Raw genomic sequence first — 12198 nt, 5'->3', positions numbered from 1 at the left:
GCCAAAACTTGTGCACTAATGGCCAAAGCAGAAACAACTCAAATCTCCATCAGCTGAGAAACGGATAAACAGAATGTGGTATGTCAATACGACGGACTTTCACTCAACAACATGTATAACGGCATGAGGTCCTGATATGTGCTACAATATGGATGAAACTTGGAAACATGCCAAGTGAAAGAAGTCACTTATAAAAAATCATCGTGTGATTCCATTTACAGGAAATGTCCAGGGAACAGGAAGTAGGTTAGTGGTTGGCGGGGCTAGGGGTCGGGAAAAATGGTGTGACTGCTAATGAGCACAGAGTTTCTTTTTGGAGTAATGAAAATATTCTAGAATTTAGAGTGGTGACAGTTGCACAACTTGGTGAATACACTAAAAATGACTGACCTGGACACTTCAAAAGAATAAATTTTGGGCCCTGGCCAGTTGGCTCAGTGGTAGAGCGTCGGCCTGGTGTACAGAAGTCCCGGGTTCGATTCCCGGCCAGGGCACACAGGAGAGGCGCCCATCTGCTTCTCCACCCCTCCCCCCTCTCCTTCCTCTCTGTCTCTCTCTTCCCCTCCCGCAGCCGAGGTTCCATTGGAGCAAAAGATGGCCCGGGCACTGGGGATGGCTCCTTGGCCTCTGCCCCAGGCGCTACAGTGGCTCTGGTCGCGACCGAGCGATGCCCCGGAGGGGCAGAGCATCGCCCCCTGGTGGGTGTGCCGGGTGGATCCCGGTCAGGCTCATGCGGGAGTCTGTCTGACTGCCTCCCCGTTTCCAGCTTCATAAAAAAAAAATACAAAAAAAAAAAAAAAAAGAATAAATTTTGGGTCTAAGAATTTTACTTCAATTGAAAGCAAGGAAGGAGAAAGTAACTTTCCCAGGCATTCCTGCTTAACCGTCACTCATAGAGACGGGCGAAATTTCCTTCCCTTGCGGTCACAGAAGCTGGCTCTACCCTAATAGAACTATGTTTTATCAACGTTTTCCACACTTACTATTATTGGATCTCATGAAGCTATTTAACTTCCCTGAGCCTTACTTTAGTCATCAGTACAATGGAGGTAAGAAGGTACCTGTTATATAGGATTGTTGTGAGACTAATTAAGATGATCTCTGTGTCCTTTTGTGTGACCAGGGTGAAGATTAGGTCTCCAGGGCTGGTGGTACAGCGAGTCCCAGCCCACAGGACACTTTTCCGGTTCACTCCATCGGCTCACATCTGTCTGCCCCAGGTTCAGCTGTGCTACCCGGGTACCAGCTGAGGTCCGTGCTGGGCCCTGAGTCCTATGCTGGCTGAGCCTACAGCCTCCTATCCCCCCTCTCGAAGGAGGATAAGGACTGAGGACTAAAGAAGACAGTCTGTGTAAGCATATAAGCCCTCAAACATGACCTAGTTTTATTACTTCTATTAGGGATATATATACACAAAACTTTCTCTATATCATGAAAGTGCAGATGCCTGAGGTTATATTTTTGAGCTGAAGAGGAAAATTAGAAGCATATTAGATCTGCGAAACCATTCAGATCAACTCTTCAAGGGGCATGTGAGGAAAGAGCTCAGGGAGACCCGAATCCCGCCTCCACCCCCACTTCCCGGCCCCACGCAGACTGTGGGGCATGGCCCAGCCGGGGCCACACTTCCGACGCCCCGGCCTCCGATGCCCATGGTCATAACTTGTTCCAGTACACACAGGGACCCTGGTCATTCACACCAGCAATATCAAGGAAATGGAAATACAAACAAGTTTGAGACACAGTCTTTATCTCCAAGGTATCTGCACAGCATTCTCCTTCCTGGAGGCTTCCTGGGGGGTCTGGGAGAGCCAACACTGGTCTTTGAAGGTGAGCCCTTCCCAGATCTGGTGGGGCAGGAGCAGGGTCCTTGTCATCGTGAAAAGAGGAAGATTAAATACACAAAAGGCGCTCTGTGAAACATTTCTCCAGCTGACAACAGCCTCTGAAATTCAAAGTGGGAGGCTTAAGCTAAGGCAAGCCTGAGGCGCAACACCGTCCACATGCTATCTGTCCTAGGGGGACAGATTCTGATGCTCTGATACTGTTCTGCATTTAACTTCCCAGACCTTTCACAAATTCGGTCCCAGTTTAATGAGTATTTCCTGAGCACCATGCTAATAGCTTGGGAAATAAAAGAATTATATATGGATAGTTCCAAAATTCACAAAATGATACAACAGCATACTCTGACAGGGCTTACATCAGGATTTTGGGGGCATTCAAAAAGTCCTAGGAGAAAATCAGTATCAGGCCACACCTGTGGGCTCTTTCACATCAGAAGCTAAGGCAGGCTCTGCTCACCTCCTCCCACACTCAGGGACGCCTGACAGTACAGAGTCCTGAAGAAGCTGCAGGTGCATGCTGTCTCCACGTTCGTACCTTACAATGTCCGGACAAGGGACAAGGCAGTACTGGCGGCGTAGGAAAACTGTTCCGGAACCTGGTGTCAGATCCAGGTGACCTGGTTCGTTCAAAGGCAGTTTCTGCAGCCTTATCAGGTTACACACTTGAGTTGCTGGGGATGTGGCAGGAGGATAAAATACACGGTGACCATCCCCCCTCCCCATGGAATGTTTTATCATTGACCTCCCCTACAACACACCTAGGACCATGGCAGTAACTTAAAGGCATATCCTATGAGACACTGGGGCGACAGATGCAGTGCTCAGTGAGAATCCCCAGTCTGAGGTCCTCTGCTAGTCTCTGCACACCTGCATGACCAGGTAACCCGCACGACTTCCATGATCCAAGTGCTCATCTTCACCGAGCTAGAGCTTGGTCCTGCGCAGGAACACTTGACAATCACAGAGTAGAGTGAGTGTGCTCACCAGCACATACAGGGTGTGATGGCTGATGCTCAAAACTAGCATCAGATGCTGGTTGAATTATGGCCGTATCTTCTATACCAAGTAATTTAAACTAAAAAGAAGATTTATAGGTATTACCAGTTTATATTTTTTAGGAGTCCAACTTTAAAGTCAGAAGTAACAATATACCCTAAGTCAGTTCTTTCGTTTTCCACTCACATCAGCTAGCCAGGTACGTTATAAAAGAGCTCAACAATTCTGTGTGTGTGTGTGTGTGTGTGTGTGTGTGTCCATGTGTGCATCCACATGCACAAGCATGCTGGAAGTCCCACCCTTCTCTTGTACTCTTCATTTTCATAGACACACCAGCCATCAGAAGCATGGGACTTCCATTTCTTCCTGCAGTGACCTACATACACATAAAGATTGCTTCTTTTTCTCCATGGTCTACATTTTAAGTTCAGTCTAAAAGCACTGACTAATGGCCAGTGACCGTCTCTGGTAAGTGGCTGACATCCATCCTCACTGCTGGCTTCTCTGGGACTGGAACTGGCTGATGACACTACTATTAGCACAAGAAAAGCTACCATATTCCTGAGGAAAGCACTTCCTACATCCCTGCCATGGGGCCTTGCTGTCCACAGGCAGCCTGGAGGTTCATCCAATTAGATCACTAAGGATGTTTCTCTGTTCCAGTGGCCAGCAGGTGACTGTTCTGTTCCTATTCTCAGCATCTTTTTTTTTTTTTTTTTTTTTTTTAGAGAGAGAGACAGATTGAGACAGACAGGAAGGGAGAGAGATGAGAAGTATCAACTCATAGTTGCAACACCTTAGTTGTTTACTGATTGCTCTCTCATACGTGCCTGGAACAAGGGGCTCCAGCCAACCCAGTGACCTTGGGCTCAAGTCAGCGACCTTGGGCTTCGAGCCAGCAACTATGGGATCGAGTTCATGAGCCCACGCTCAAGCCGGCGATCTCAGGGTTTCGAACCTGGGGCCTCAGCATCCCAGGCCAATGCTTTATCCACTGTGCAACCACCTGGTCAGGCTACTCTCACTGTCTTTGACAACAATCCCCTTCCTCCTCTTCTCTTCACGCATGGCATGTCAAAGTCATAAATATTGTCTACTTATAGGGGAAGGTCACTAGGCTATCAGAGGAATAAAGACGACTCGGATTTCTTAAAATATCTGTAGCTGAAATTTGTGCACACCAATATCTTAAAAATGATACTTTTATTAGTTACTCATTTCCATGTGCTTCCAAAAAAGAAAAAGTAAATATTAGGTCACTGAATGTCAAGACTAGAGGGACTGATTCATTTGTCCATCCATCCATCCATCCATCCATCCATCCATCCACCCACCCACCACACTCACTGACTGCCAAATACACGACAAACGCTCTGCAAGGGGCTAGGAACACAAAAGTGAACAAAACCCATCATGGCCTCTTATGTATCATGGAGTTTATGGTCTAGCGTGGAAGGTTAACTCTAATCAATTAACCCCTCAATTAAAAGCATAGTGACAAGAAGATGAATGTCCTAAAGCAGTGGTCCCCAACCTTTTTTGGGCCACGGACCGGTTTAATGTCAGAAAATATTTTTCACGGACTGGCCTTTAGGGTGGGACGGATAAATGTATCACGTGACTGAGACAAGCATCAAGAGTCTTGGATGTAACAGAGGGAATCTGGTCATTTTTAAAAAAATAAAACATCATTCAGACTTAAATATAAATAAAACGGAAATAATGTAAGTTATATTCTTTCTCTGTGGACCGGTACCAAATGGCCCACGGACCGGTACCAGTCTGCGGCCCAGGGGTTGGGGACCACTGTCCTAAAGGAAATATACAATGAACAGAGAGACTGTTATAACAATAACAGAATGACCTACTCAGGGGTCCAGGGTAGGGGAAATCAGGGAAGAATTCTCTTAAGAAGGGGCGTTTGAGAGCTGGTGGGTTAATTGTGAGGTAAGAAAGCATGTTATAGGATAGAAGTAACTGCACATTCAGGGAATTAACTCAATGCCAGTGTGGCTACAGTGCTCACAGTGAGGAGGTGCGAGAGGGACCAGCTCACACAGGGCTTTGGTTGAGGATTTTGGTCTTTGTCCTAAGAACAATGTGAAGGGCTTTAAAAAAATAATAATAATGGCACTAACATTTATTGAGCACTTAGAATGTGCCAGGCATATATGAATTCACTCAATTCTCCTGATAACAACATGGTGTAAATTCATCACATCACATTTTATAGATAGTGAAACTGAGGCTTAGGGCCCAAGATCACAGATTTATTCACTGGCAAAGCCAGGATTTGCACCCAGACAGCCTGACTCCAGAGCCCAAGCAGCAAAGCAGCACAGGGAGAAGCAATGATCCGCAGGACAATGACCTCCAGAAGCAATATCTTTTTGGAAAAGATCACTCCGGCTGCAGCACGTAAAGAGGCTGAAGTCCCTGCACAGGAAGCTCTGTGACAGGTGCGCAGAGGCACTGAGACAGAGGAGCCGATAACCGAGTGGATTTCTAGGAGGAAAGGTGACATGGTAGGAAGGCCATAGAGCAAGAGTCAAGAGAGCTGACTTTTAGATGTGACTCTGCCACTTAATTAGCTGCATGACCCATGGCCAACCTCTTAACCTTGCTAGACTTTCCTTTTCTCATCTGTAAAGGCGAGGGAACTGAATCAGATGAACCGCTTTTTCTCCTCCCTGTACACTCTTCCTGTTCACTAGCCCCTTCCTCTAAACACATAATTGTGTTCAAGTGTCTTTTAGGCTAAAAATGTCCCTGGTCGGCTGTCTGTCCTCTATCCCGCTTCATCCCTGGCGATCTCAGGCAAGGTGTCCAACACGACCTTCCACGTCATCTCTTCCCACACTGCCTCCACTGAACATTCCCTGGCCCCCACCTATGCTGCAGAAACGGATCTTGAGAGCAACTTTTGGGGACCCTACTTGCCAAATCTGGTGGTTGGGGGTGGCACAGTCTCGCCCTTCGTCCCTCCGTCGCTGACGCCCCAGAAGGCGTCCACCCCACCGACCACACCTCCTCTCCGAACACCTCTTCTCGGAGAGCCAGCCTCCCCACCTCCCTTCAGCCCCCTCCTGCTCCCTCACTGCTCGCCCAGCACCGTTCACAGGCACCTTCCTGCTTGTCTCTCCTCCTCACTGTTTCCCAGAAACTCACCCTGTACCTGTTCTGACACTCGTTCCCTGGATGGGCCTTTACACTGCTGAGGCTTCAACGACCACCTTCCAGCCGGCCTCCAGTCTGGCGTGTCTTCTCCTACCATGACTCACAGTCCCCACTGTCTGCTCAGGTCTTCCTCCCTCTGGGTGTTCCACTGGACAGTCCAAATTCCACCTGGTGCAGACCTCCTTCACCCGTGGTCTCCCAAATCAAAGGGAGAGGCCCTGCCATCACTGTCCTCCTTATCCCCACCGATGATCAAGTCCTCTCCAGAGTTATGTTTTAGCAGTCCTCTCCTCCTCAACCAGGACAGCGCTGACCGAATTCATGTCTGCCTAAGAGCTCTCCTGGACCAACCCAACCCCCTAAAGCTTGAGTGCCTACCTCCCAGCACACCTCCATCCAAACATACTCTACCCAACAGCCAGAGCTTTCTCTGAATCCAACCTTACCCAGTAATCCTTGTTTAAAAGTGCAGTGTCCTGCCCTGGCCCATGGCTCAGTTAGAGCATCGTCCTGAAGCACAGGGGCTGCCGGTTTGATCCCCAGTCAGGGCACACACAGGACCAGATCGATGTTCTCTCTCACTCTCTCTCTCTCTCTCTCTCCTCTCCTCCTCCTCCTCCTCCTCCTCCTCCTCCTCTCTCTAAAATCAATAAAATATTTTTAAAAATTAATAAAAAATGCATTGTCCTCACTGTCAGAAAGCCACTATCGCACCCAGAGTTGAGAACACGGGGAGCGGCAGGAACAGCAGACAGTGGAGGGCGTGGGGGAAGAGGGCCGTCCAGGCCAGGGGGGCTCTGTGGGCTGGTCCCAGACAGCCCAGTGCCTGTGAGAGAGGGTGGGGCGGGCTGAGTCAGACCAGCATCAAGAGTGTTCCATAGGGAAGTACTGGGAGGCTAAAGAGAGGTTTGCATTTTAAAGATAACTCTTGGATTCAGTTTTGTCGTGTCAAAACACAACACTAGTTCAAGTATTCTAATTCAGATACTTTCTGGAATTGATTTCCAAATGTTTGAGTCATAGGTAGAAGTTACCAACTTCATGAGCACACTGAGGGGTCTAATTTATAGAAATCATTAATAGTGAATTTTTTATCTGTACGCCTGACCAGGTGGTGGCACAGTAGATAGTGCATCAGACTGGGACCCAGAGGACCCAGTTTGGAAACCCCAAGGCTTGAGTGCAGACTCACCAGCTTGAGTACGAGGTCGCTACCTTGAGTGTGGGATCATGGACATGACTCCATGGTCGCTGGCTTGAGCCCAAAGGTCTCCGGCTTGAAGCCCAAGGTTGCTGGCTTGAGCCCAAGGTTACTGACTTGAGCAAGGGGTCACTTGGTCAGCTGTAGCCCCCCGGGTCAAGGCACATGAGAAAGCAATCAATGAACAACTAAGGTGCTGCAACGAAGAACTGAAGGTTCTGATTTCCCTTCCTGTCTGTCTATCCCTATCTGTCCCTCTCTCTGACTCTGTCAAAAATAAAAAAAAGAGAAATCTGTTAAGTTCTAAGGCCTATAGCAGTATCAAAACCACATGATGAACTCTGAAGTCAGAGTCAACGATAAGAGTATTTTAAAACATATGCACCTTTTTCTTGCTTCATTATGCCCTGTGAACACACACAAACACACACACAACACAACTTAAGGGCAGCAAATGAAAATTTCTCAAGACGCTCGTACTGTTATTCTGGAGAATTTGTATTTTAGTTTAAAAGATGTGTTTCGTTACAGGTCCCTGCTAACGACACTGCATGTGGCAGGGTCTCCGGGATGGAGAGGGAGTTTACTGGGACGTTAACTCTGGGAAGGAGGGGCGGGATACACATTCCACTCAGAATCAGCTCTATAAATGCAGTGAACATACAAAGACATCTAGTTTGACCACAGGACTGAGAGATCATGTAGGACCTTGGGCTGCAGGCAATAGTGAAGGACCAGGCAGAAAGAGCAGTTACTGCACTACTAACCCCTCCACCCACCTGGACAAGGGGTTGGGCCAGACGGGCACCTGAGCATCCCAACTATAAACAAACCTCCAGTCTCAATGAAGAGCAGTTACCAAGCTCTTGTTTGACTATGGATTTAGGCAAAATAACACACTTCTGAGTGAGGAAGAGAAGTTTTTTTTTTAATTGACTAACTGCACTTAGGCTTTTAGAGAGCTATTGCAAAGTCTGTTTATAAACTGACTAGCCAGTAATGGAACTATTATAATTCGTCTTAGGCCATAAAAAACAGCATCCACCTGGGCCTTTTAAAAATAAATTTCCTCCCTTCAATCTTGGAAACATTCAGATAATACATTCAAACATACCCAGCACTTCCTTAAAACTGTCACTTATTTGAGTGTACACAGGTCCTGGCTCTGGTATTCTCTGCTATTCAGGTTTATATATAGAATTTAAAAGCCTGAGGCAAATCTATTTGAAAGGGATTAAAAGAAGTATGAAAACACTTTCTAAAGACCATTTGACAGTTTAAGAAAATTGTCAATTACAGCTATACACATAGCTGTTACCTCAGTAATCACATCTATTCACTTCTGTTTGGAAGAACAGAAACCAAAGTCCCTTTAACACAGACCCGACACTGAAACAAAACCCTATAATAACCATCTGATTGGGATCTCTCACCTAGGATCTTATCTTTAAAAACTTGGTAAGCAGAATAAAAAATAAATGTTCTTTTCAATCAATTCTTTTACATGGTTACTGCTCCCCCTTTTGGGAAAAATAATCTACAATTTTTAAGAAAGAAATATTTTTGCATAAAAGAATTTTAAATAGACTTTGGAGAAAAAGTCGTGGTACTTCTCTTTCCTGCATTGGAAAAGGGATGATATTGTTTTATGCCCTAAAACGTTTTCTCTGCACAGTGATCTGCTTTTTCCAAATACTGGTAGAGGCTTTTCCACCACCAGCACATACTGATTTTAAGCAGGAAGCAAATTAAACCAAGGCACAGTATTTTAGAGGCAAGTATTTTATACCATGTTGATTATATCTCAATAAAGCTGTTTTATAAAAAAGTCCATTTTAAATTAGAAAATAATGAAAAACATGTAATTTTTTTAAAAAAGTAAACATATTTGCTCAAAATAGAATGTGAGTGTGATCTGAAAGAAACATACCAGTATAGGAAGCAACAGATACACAGCACTGTCACTCCTGGATGAACGGACGTTACGCTGAAGTCAGGAAGGAGACGGGAGAGAGAGAGTGCCTGGATCTCGCCTGAGCTACACCACTGTGACTCTTGAAGCAGGGGATGTCAGGAACCCTGCCCAGGACGGCCCTGGTTCCCTGGCACTTATTGGGACACACCTGGCCACCATCCATCCCTCTGGCCTACACTCAGTGCTGCCCTGGAGTCGGAAATCTCCTTGTGAGATTGCATTTCTCAGACTGATAAAATATTGCTTTCCATTATAAACAAAACCTGGGCGGGGAAAACCTCCATCCTAGAACATCAGCCTATTAATAACGAAGTCATGTTGTAAAGCGCATTTCTTTACTTAGGTCTCTATTTATAGATCTTTGCTAGCTGAGAAAGCAATTAGCTACATTATAACCTCTTAGGCAGGGTAATGGGCTTTACTAATTACATTCTCATTAACACTTTTATTTCACTGCTCTTGGTGGGAGTTCCTCCAACATCACTTTGGCTGGTAGGGTACATGGGACTCTTCAATCTGATACTGCTTAATCATGCAGAATGATTTGTTAATTTCTTATCAGGGGTGTCACACAAAAGAGAGAAGGGACTCCCATAAAATAAAAATACTGTGAGAAAAACTACGCATTAATACACAGGATTTGTGGTTTATCACTGCTTAGTGAGATAAAACCATTAAAAATTGCCATTAATTCTGTGTCATGGGGCCTTGTCTCTTTCTTGGTCTTTATTATTTTTCTCTCCTTACCATGATGTGAGTAACATAAACCTCATAGGACTGCTGTGAAAACAAGAAATTTAAAGAAAACAGATGCTCAGGAATGGGGTTTTTAAGACGCTCTGATGACAGGTGCTGCCAGACATGTGCCTCTGTCTGAATAAAAACACACTCCCCAGCACTCTCTGCACCACCGCTGCAGCTTGTGGAGAGGTCGCTGGCCGGGTTATAGTGACCCAGTGCCCATCTTTGCTTTCTGTTTCTGGGATGTCTGTAATGGGCTGGAATAGTTCGGGGGGCAGAGTTAGCTCTTCCCCTGCTAGGGTCCAGCAGGCCTAGAGCCCCTCTTGGTCAATCTCTGAGGCTTGCTGACCACCATCACAGCACCGCTGAGGGAGGCTTGACACCAGAGTCCTTGGTTCTTGAGAGATATGAGCTGCTGAAGGGCAAAGCCAGAGTCGTGGCAGGTGGGTTGGAGAGACAAGGGAGACGGTTAGCTCTGAATAGTGGGTCAAAGGCCTGCTTCTCATTCCACTTTGGCACTAGCTGTAAACTTCTGAAGTGCACACTCTTTTGAACCGTGAATGCCACTTCTAAAAATTTACCTGACAGATGTAATTGTACAAGGAAGCAAACATGCAAAGGGCATTCACAGCAGCATCACTTGAATTTGCAAAACACCAGCAGCTGTTTAAAGAAAGAAGCAGATAGATACGTGCCCATGTGGTAAGATGGCCGAGATTAATGGTAAGTGAAAATTTAGTTCATTTCAATCTTATGTACCATCTGCTTATCTATGCAGACGGGAAATTCATGAAAAGGCAGGTCAAAGAGTGGAAGAACACTTTTTACTTTATATCTGTCTACCCTATTTGAATTTTTATGAGCCTTTATCTCATTTCTAATAAAAATCCAGTACCCCCAATCTATGATACCACCGTATAAAAAAAAGCTGATAGAGCAGGCCTGAGACCGTCCTTAGAAAGGCCTGCTTACAAACTTGGCTTGGCTGGTGTCCGGGAACATGCATTTCAGGAGTACTTTCACCAATCGCCTGAAAATGGCTTACTGCGCCCAAACTGTTTATACACATGATATGGTTTATGCTCAACATCTGCTCTCCTCTGGGGGTCTGGAATTTTGGCACGTGCTAGGCAAAGGGTTTTTCATAGCTGACTCCCCATAAACACCCTAAATGTCTGGGTTCAGGTGAGCTTCCCTGGCAGACATTTCACTACTGTGGGAATTAAGCACATTCTATGCAGCTTTACTGGGAGAGGACTCAGAAGCTCGCCTGGCCCCCCCCAAACTACTTCGTGCACGGGTTCCTGTGCTGATGGGCTCTCAGAAGCTCGCCTGGCCCCCCTGGACAGCATCTGAGCACAGGTTCCTGTGCTGATGGGCTCTCAGAAGCTCGCCTGGCCCCCCCAGACAGCATCTGAGCACAGGTTCCTGTGCTGATGGGCTCTCAGAAGCTCGCCTGACCCCCCCTGGACAGCATCTGAGCACAGGTTCCTGTGCTGATGGGCTCTCAGAAGCTCGCCTGGCCCCACCGGACTACTTCGTGCACGGGTTCCTGTGCTGATGGGCTCTCAGAAGCTCGCCTGGTCCCCCCTGGACTACTTCGTGCATGGATTCCTGTGCTGATGGGCTCTCAGAAGCTCGCCTGGCCCCCCCCCTGGACAGCATCTGAGCATGGGTTCCCTGTGCTCTCAGAAGCTCGCCTGCCCCCCCCCACTACTTCGTGCATGGGTTCCTGTGCTGATGGGCTCTCAGAAGCTCGCCTGGGCCCCCCCTGGACAGCATCTGAGCATGGGTTCCCTGTGCTCTCAGAAGCTCGCCTGCCCCCCCCCCCGACTACTTCGTGCATGGATTCCTGTGCTGATGGGCTCTCAGAAGCTCGCCTGGCCCCCCTGGACTACTTTGTGCACGGGTTCCTGTGCTGATGGGCTCTCAGAAGCTTGCCTGGTCCCCCTGGACAGCATCTGAGCACAGGTTCCCTGTGCTGATGGGCTCTCAGAAGCTCACCTGGGCCCCCCTGGACAGCATCTGAGCACAGGTTCCCTGTGCTGATGGGCTCTCAGAAGCTCGCCTGGGCCCCCCTGGACAGCATCTGAGCACGGGTTCCCTGTGCCGATGGGTTCTCAGAAGCTCGCCTGGTCCCCCCTGGACAGCATCTGAGCACGGGTTCCCTGTGCTGCTTTGCTTTGTACTCTTTCACTGTAATAAATCATGGCCATGAGACCAACCATATGCCGAGTTCTATGAGTCCTCCTAGCAAATGC

The 12198-nt window shown here is 47.2% G+C and overlaps 1 protein-coding gene across 2 annotated transcripts in view; it reads right to left on the bottom strand.

Annotated features, from left to right (window-relative positions):
• Positions 1-12198, bottom strand: part of MYO5B (myosin VB) — a 319106-nt gene that overhangs the window by 83911 nt on the left and 222997 nt on the right. The gene's annotated exons all lie outside the window — the stretch shown is intronic.

This window comes from Saccopteryx bilineata, chromosome 11 (genome assembly GCF_036850765.1).
Source record: "Saccopteryx bilineata isolate mSacBil1 chromosome 11, mSacBil1_pri_phased_curated, whole genome shotgun sequence".
NCBI lineage: Eukaryota > Metazoa > Chordata > Mammalia > Chiroptera > Emballonuridae > Saccopteryx > Saccopteryx bilineata.
The sequence above is the reverse complement of the archived record's forward strand: the minus strand, read 5'-3'. Positions and strand labels throughout refer to the sequence as shown.